The sequence below is a fragment of the Terrapene carolina genome, unplaced genomic scaffold (assembly GCF_002925995.2).
Source record: "Terrapene carolina triunguis isolate 2854851 unplaced genomic scaffold, T_m_triunguis-2.0 Scaffold32461, whole genome shotgun sequence".
NCBI lineage: Eukaryota > Metazoa > Chordata > Testudines > Emydidae > Terrapene > Terrapene triunguis.
In genome coordinates this window covers 1-6,076 of record NW_020696812.1, presented here as the reverse complement: position 1 = coordinate 6,076, position 6,076 = coordinate 1, and the positions used below count along the sequence as shown (strand labels likewise).

Here is a 6,076-nt window from a genome sequence, read left to right as displayed (position 1 = left end):
AGGAGAAGAGACACTTGGAGGGGACACACGTTGGGACAGGGAAACTGACTCACAGTGAGTACATGCGGAGCAGGGCAGGGTGGGGTGGCAGCAGATCATGCTGGTCCCAGGGTAATTTCTGGGGGTTCTGATTCCCCACTGGGCTGGGGACGGAGCTGCCAGTGGGCTCACCTCTGGGCTGAGGAGACCTGTGGTGGGGCGGGTGCAGGGGCTGTGTGTGTGTGTGTCAGGCTGGGGGAGCTGCCTGGGCAGAGGTGCTGGAACTGGGGGTGCTGGGGGTGTTTCCATCACACCCAGGGGTTACGGTTGGTTCAGTGGCTCAGCACCCCTCCCCCCCACTATACAGATTGTTCTGGCACCACTGGCCGAGGGTCACCTTTGAGTGCACTTTGCCGCCCCGCTCAGGCCGGCCTGGCTCTCCTAGGGCAGGCGAGTGCCCAGCTCTCCTGGGGCAGGGCTGGCGAAAGCTCGGTACAGATACTAACAGCGCCGGGGAGCCTGGATGAATATTAGTTGGACAGAAGAGCCTGGGGCAGTTTTATCAGAGAGCAGAAATGAATCCCGAGCACAGCCCTGGAGCTGCAGTGCTCGGGGTGTGGGCCTGGGTCTCCTGCACCGTCTCCCTGCCCCCCCTCATGGCATAACAAGTTCTCTGCAGAGAAGAGAGGTGCGGGAACGAGGGGTGCGGCGGGTGCTGCAGCACCCCCATGTCTCACTGTGAAAAGCTCCAGGTGCTGTGGGAACAAAGCCGCATTATTGTGTGATTCTGGAGAACCCCGGAGTTGTGCTACCCATGTAGCGTGAGCAGGAATTGCACGTTTTCACACTGCTTGTGAACACATATGGGTACAGTTCGCAGGCTTTCAGCTCCCCCACTATAAAAAGTGAGAGAGCCCCACTGCCTAGAAGTGCCTGCTCAGCCTGCTGCAGACACTGCCCGGCCTCTGGCCTGCTGCCCTTTCTGCGCCACAAACCCCGGGCACTGAAGAGACGGATCAGAGTGTCGAATTCAGGGCTTGCCTACAGGAGGACACTCAGCAAAATGAATTTTGATTAGCCAAAGGTGTGACTTGAAAGTGGGTTAGTTCAATGGCATTGAACCCCTCAGTAACCCCATCACAGAACTGACCTGACATAGAACAGCATGGGAAAGACAGCTCCCGTCCCTCATTGTTATGAGTCAGGTGGGCCAACTAGGGGCAGAAGCCCACGCTATCTTTTCTTGCTGCAGAGCCCAAGATGAGGGATTCACCTTGGGTGCAGGCACTGCTGTGCTTCTAGAAAACAAGCCACCCCTGCATAAAGAGAGATGAAAGGGCTGCCAAAGCCTGGGATTGAACCAGGGACCTTTAGATCTTCAGTCTAACGCTCTCCCAACTGAGCTACTACAGCAGCTGTGAAAAAAAGTCAGGTGGGCCAACAGCCCAGGCTCTGTTGGGGAGCTTGAGATCAGGGAATTGCATCAGGTAAAGGAACCACTGTGTTCTAAGAGAGCAAGCCACCACTGCACAAAGAGGGATGCAAGGGCTTGTCAAAGCGTGGGATTGAACCAGGGACCTTTAGATCTTCAGTCTAACACTCTCCTAACTGAGCTACATTGGCAGCTGTATGACAGTGTTGTGGCCTGCTGCTTCTCTGTCCCGGCTGTTTTTGCAGCCGTGGCACACAAAAAGGACGTCATTGTGAGTGGCCCAGGAAGGCAAGACTCGCTTTTGCCTGCCTTGCTCAGCTTGACTTGCTTCCTCACCCTGTTCCTGCCTTAGATCCTGGGTTGACCTGGTGGTGGAAGGGGACTGGGGGCCAGTGGCGCGGGGAAGAAGTTGAGCTGGACCCTGAGTTACACTAGACCCTGGCAGTAAAAGTCTGGCCACCACTTGCCACCCCACCCTGTTGTCCTGGCTTCCCCCACTGGACATCATTAAGGGAGGGAAGTGGGGCTTCTGCCTCCCCTCCCCAATTTTCACACCGCAGAGGAGTGCGAGCAGGAAAATGAACGGCCGCTCCACACCCCCACCGGAGGAACCCGACGCGCTTAGCTGTGGTGACTGAGAAGTGTCTGTTGCAGGACAGGGCCTGTCCCCGAGGAGCTGGAACAGCAGCTGCCGCCTCCCCCTCGGGCTCCAGGCTGTTGGAAATGCTCATTGCCTGGCTGCATGGGCGGATGCTGCTCCGTGCTCTGGAAAGCGTCTGTATTGCTCTGTCAACCCCCCGTCTTCACTGAGCCAGTCTCCCAAGTGCCCCCTCTGGCTTGGCAGCTGAGAGTCTGTGCAGACATCAACCCCCACGCCAGCCCCCACAGTCAGCAGCAGCACTAGCTCCCCCCCCCCAGCACCACAGGGGCACTCAATGCACTTCCTGTGGGGAAATCACTCCTTGGCATCCAGCTGCTAGAATGAGAGCCAGGAGAGAGCAGTGTCTGGCTCACCTTGGTGGAGAGAAGAGACCTGATGAGTGCTGATCTCCAGTCTCCCCTGCAATGCTGGTCAGTTTTATTGTCACTGTAATAGTCAGTGCTTCCCTTCAGGGCCATCCCTAAAGGGGTGCAGGGCCCGGGACAAATCCCCCCTTTTCTGCCCCCACACCACCCATTCCCCCAAGCTCCCACCCCTGTCCCGTTTCTCCCCGCCCTGCACCTTCCTGCCCCATTCCCATCCCTCCCCCACCAGTGCCTCCTGCACAGCACTGAACAGGTGGTCACTGGCAGGCAGGAGGCGCTGAAGGGGAAGAGGAGGAGCTTGTCAGGAGCTGGCTGCCAGTGGGTGCTGAGCACCGATTTTTTTTCTGTTGGTGCTGCAGCCCCGTAGCACCCATGGACTCGCTGACCTGGCTCCTTTCACACTCTAGAGAGAGGAGCAGCAGCCAGGGCTATGGCTGATCTATGGGGCATGGGGCGCTAGGTGACTGGCAGAGGCTTCAGGTGCTGAGAGTTTGCCGGACACCTCAGGGACACAGTGTGAGGTGGTGTCCCAGGGATCTCTATGAAAGGAGCAGAAGAAGATTTACTTGGGGTGGGGAGAGAATTGAGAGTGTCTCAGGGGTTTGTAGAGAGGTATTGCCCAGGTTTGAGACTGGCTAAAACACCAGACTCGCTGTGAGCAGGATTTGAACCTGCCAAGAGGAACCCTATTAGATTTTGATTCCAAAGCCTTAGCCACTCGGCCATCACAGCTAGGAGCACAGCACTGCCCCAGTGCCAGAGAAACTGGTAAATAATCACAATGCCCAGGCTTGAAGTCATCTGAAATCCAGAATTCACACAACAAACCTGGCTCCCAAAGCACAGGGGGGATTTGGGGTTTGTTCTCTTTGCTTAGCCATGTGCAGTCGCACAGAGAGCGCTTTGAAATGTCTCCCCTCCCACAGAGCGGGAATGGGAAATGATTCTTAACTTGAAGGTTGATGTGAATGAGGATGTCTGGACCAAGGGTCCAGGGTCTGGCCTTTGCTAGAGAAACCAGTGACACACAGAACCAGGCTAAGGAAAATGTTTCCTGGAGTCAATAATCGGAATAGCAGCAATATTGGGCAGCAAAATGTCTCCCAAGAGGAGTTAGCGCGTTGGTGGTCCGGTAGCAGAAGTCACAGCTACAGCGGGGGAGGTCTAGCTTTGGTTTCTGGGCAAAAGAGGGATGAGTTTTATTGTCTCCAAATTTCAGTAGAAAAATTCAGACCCAAACTGTGTGGGGTGGGGGTTTCTTTAGTTCTCGTTTGGTTTGTTTTTCTCATTTGAAATGTCCTTGATAATTTGTCTGGGAAAACTGTTTGGACAAGGCCAAGGAAGACTTAGAACAATTACAAATCTCAGCGCCGGGGGAGGGGTGGAGATTTTCATGGAGGGGAGTTGAGGAGATAAATGAGAGGCTTTTGCTGCAGCAGAGGGAGAGGCTTGGCAGGTTCATTTTTACCAAGCAACCGCCTCCCCCCCCACACACACACACACTGCTCCAGCTCAAATCCCCTGTCACCCCCAGCATGTGACCTACAGCTTCCTGCTGACAAAGCCCTTATATATCAGAGACAAACTCCCCTAGTCTCCCCCTTCTCCCAGCTGAGCCCTCCCCCCACAGAGCCCAGGACAACCCCGACCTAGCCATGCCGGAGGCTCGGGCTCAATCCTCAAGGCCGAGGGAAATACCTGCAGCTGGGCACGTTTCGCTCCCTTCCCGCCTCCACCCAAGCGGCAAGGGAGAAACGGATGAGACACGCCGGCTCGAAGACGCCTCCCTCCCATTTCGCTGTAGGCTGCTGTGACGTTATTCATATGAACTGGGATCTTTCCTTTTCTCCTCCCTCATTCCCTCCCCTTCTTCTGAGAAGGATTCACAGCAACAGTTTTCCCTCCAAAACCTGAAGTTCCTCCAGTTTTGAAAATGGGGAGAGAAGCAAAGTCTGTCCTGATTTCATATCAGTAATTGATAAATGGATAGAAAGTTCTCAGCAGCCCCTGCCAGCCATTCACATGGGGAGGGGGAGCCCTGGACGATGCTTCTTTAACAGGAGAATGGATGGCATGGAGGAGCCAAATTTTGTAAGAAATTTCCATGCCCGGTGACTGGCAGATAATGGCCAATAGGGACCCACCCCAGAGACGACTCCATCTCAGCACTGGGCGAAGCAACCCCTCATGGAGACCATTTGTCATGGGGGTTTGGGATACTGCTGGTGAACATGGTGAGGGGCTAATACAGTAGCATGGAGATTCTCAGCCACTCTGGAGACAGCCTGGGCAGCAAGGAGCCAGGCACAGACTGAGCCCTTGTCCTGTGCCCCCTGAGGAAAAGAAAAGGGTCCAGCCAACTGTCCTGTGAGCACCGTTCCCCCAAACAGGGGGAGGCTTCTGGCTTTGGTGTGTATTAAATATGGGGCCAGTCACTTTTATCAGAAAACATTTTAATGAAGATAAAGGGGGAAAGAAATGAAATGAGAGGAGAAAGTTCACCATTTAACTCCCTGCAGCCACCAGGATGGAGAATGACTAAGGGTATGTCAACACTACGAAATTAGGTCGAATTTATAGAAGCCAGTTTTATAGAAATCAGTTGTATACAGCCGATTGTGTGTGTCCCCACATAAAATGCTCTAAGTGCTCTAGTCGGCGGACCGTGTCCACAGTACCGAGGCTAGCGTCGACTTCCGGAGCATTGCACTATGGGTAGCTATCCCACAGTTCCTGCAGTCTCCGCCGCGCATTGGAATTGTGGGTTGAGATCCCAATGCCTGAATGATGCAAAACAGTGTCGCGGGGGGTTCTGGGTACATGTCGTCAGTCCCCTCCCCCTCCGTCAGAGCAACGGCAGACAATAGATTCGCACCTTTTTACCTGGGTTACCTGTGCAGACAACATACCACGGCAAGCATGGAGCCCGCTCAGCTCAGCTCACCGTCACCATATGTCATTTGGGTGCCGGCAGACGTGGTACTGCATTGCTACACAGCAGCAGCCCCTTGCCTTTTGGTAGAAGATTTTTTCACTTCAAGGTCTCAGAAACAAAGGCAAGGTTTTCATCTCGAGGCCAAAAGACCAAAACATCAAGACACTTGATCACGGCCTTGGATAGACCAAGAGACTACCTACACTTGACCACAGCTCAAAGAGCCGAGAAGCTCAACTGGTATCCATCGGCATCGTACTGCAGTGGCTATCAGTCATGCTGCACTGTCGGCTGCCAACTTAAGATGTAAAAAATAGATTTGTTCTGTATTCATTAGCTTCCCCCTCCCTCTGTGAAATCAACAGCCTGCTAAATCCAGGGTTTTGAGTTCAATCTTTGGGGGGGGGCCATTCTGTGTGACAGTTGTTTGTGTTTCTCCCTGATGCACAGCCACCTTTGTTGATTTTAATTCCCTGTACCTGTATGCCATGTCGTCACTCGCCCCTCCCTCCAACCCTCCCTCCCTTCCCTGGTCCGTCAGATACTAGTTTCGCGCCTGTTTTCAGACCAGGCGCCATAGCTAGCACTGGGATCATGGAGCCCGCTCAGATCACCGCGGCAATTATGAGCACTATGAACACCACGCGCATTGTCCTGGAGTATATGCAGAGCCAGGACATGCCAAAGCAAAACCAGGACCAGCC

At 54.2% G+C, this 6,076-nt stretch overlaps 2 non-coding genes across 2 annotated transcripts; both read right to left on the bottom strand.

Moving 5' to 3' along the window:
- Positions 1–1,319: 1,319 nt before the first annotated feature.
- TRNAF-GAA lies at positions 1,320–1,392 on the bottom strand. Its single transcript has one exon. It is a non-coding gene; the product is annotated as a tRNA-Phe (tRNA).
- Positions 1,393–1,529: 137 nt separating this feature from the next.
- Positions 1,530–1,602, bottom strand: TRNAF-GAA. Its single transcript has one exon. It is a non-coding gene; the product is annotated as a tRNA-Phe (tRNA).
- Between the last annotated feature and the right edge of the window lie 4,474 nt (positions 1,603–6,076).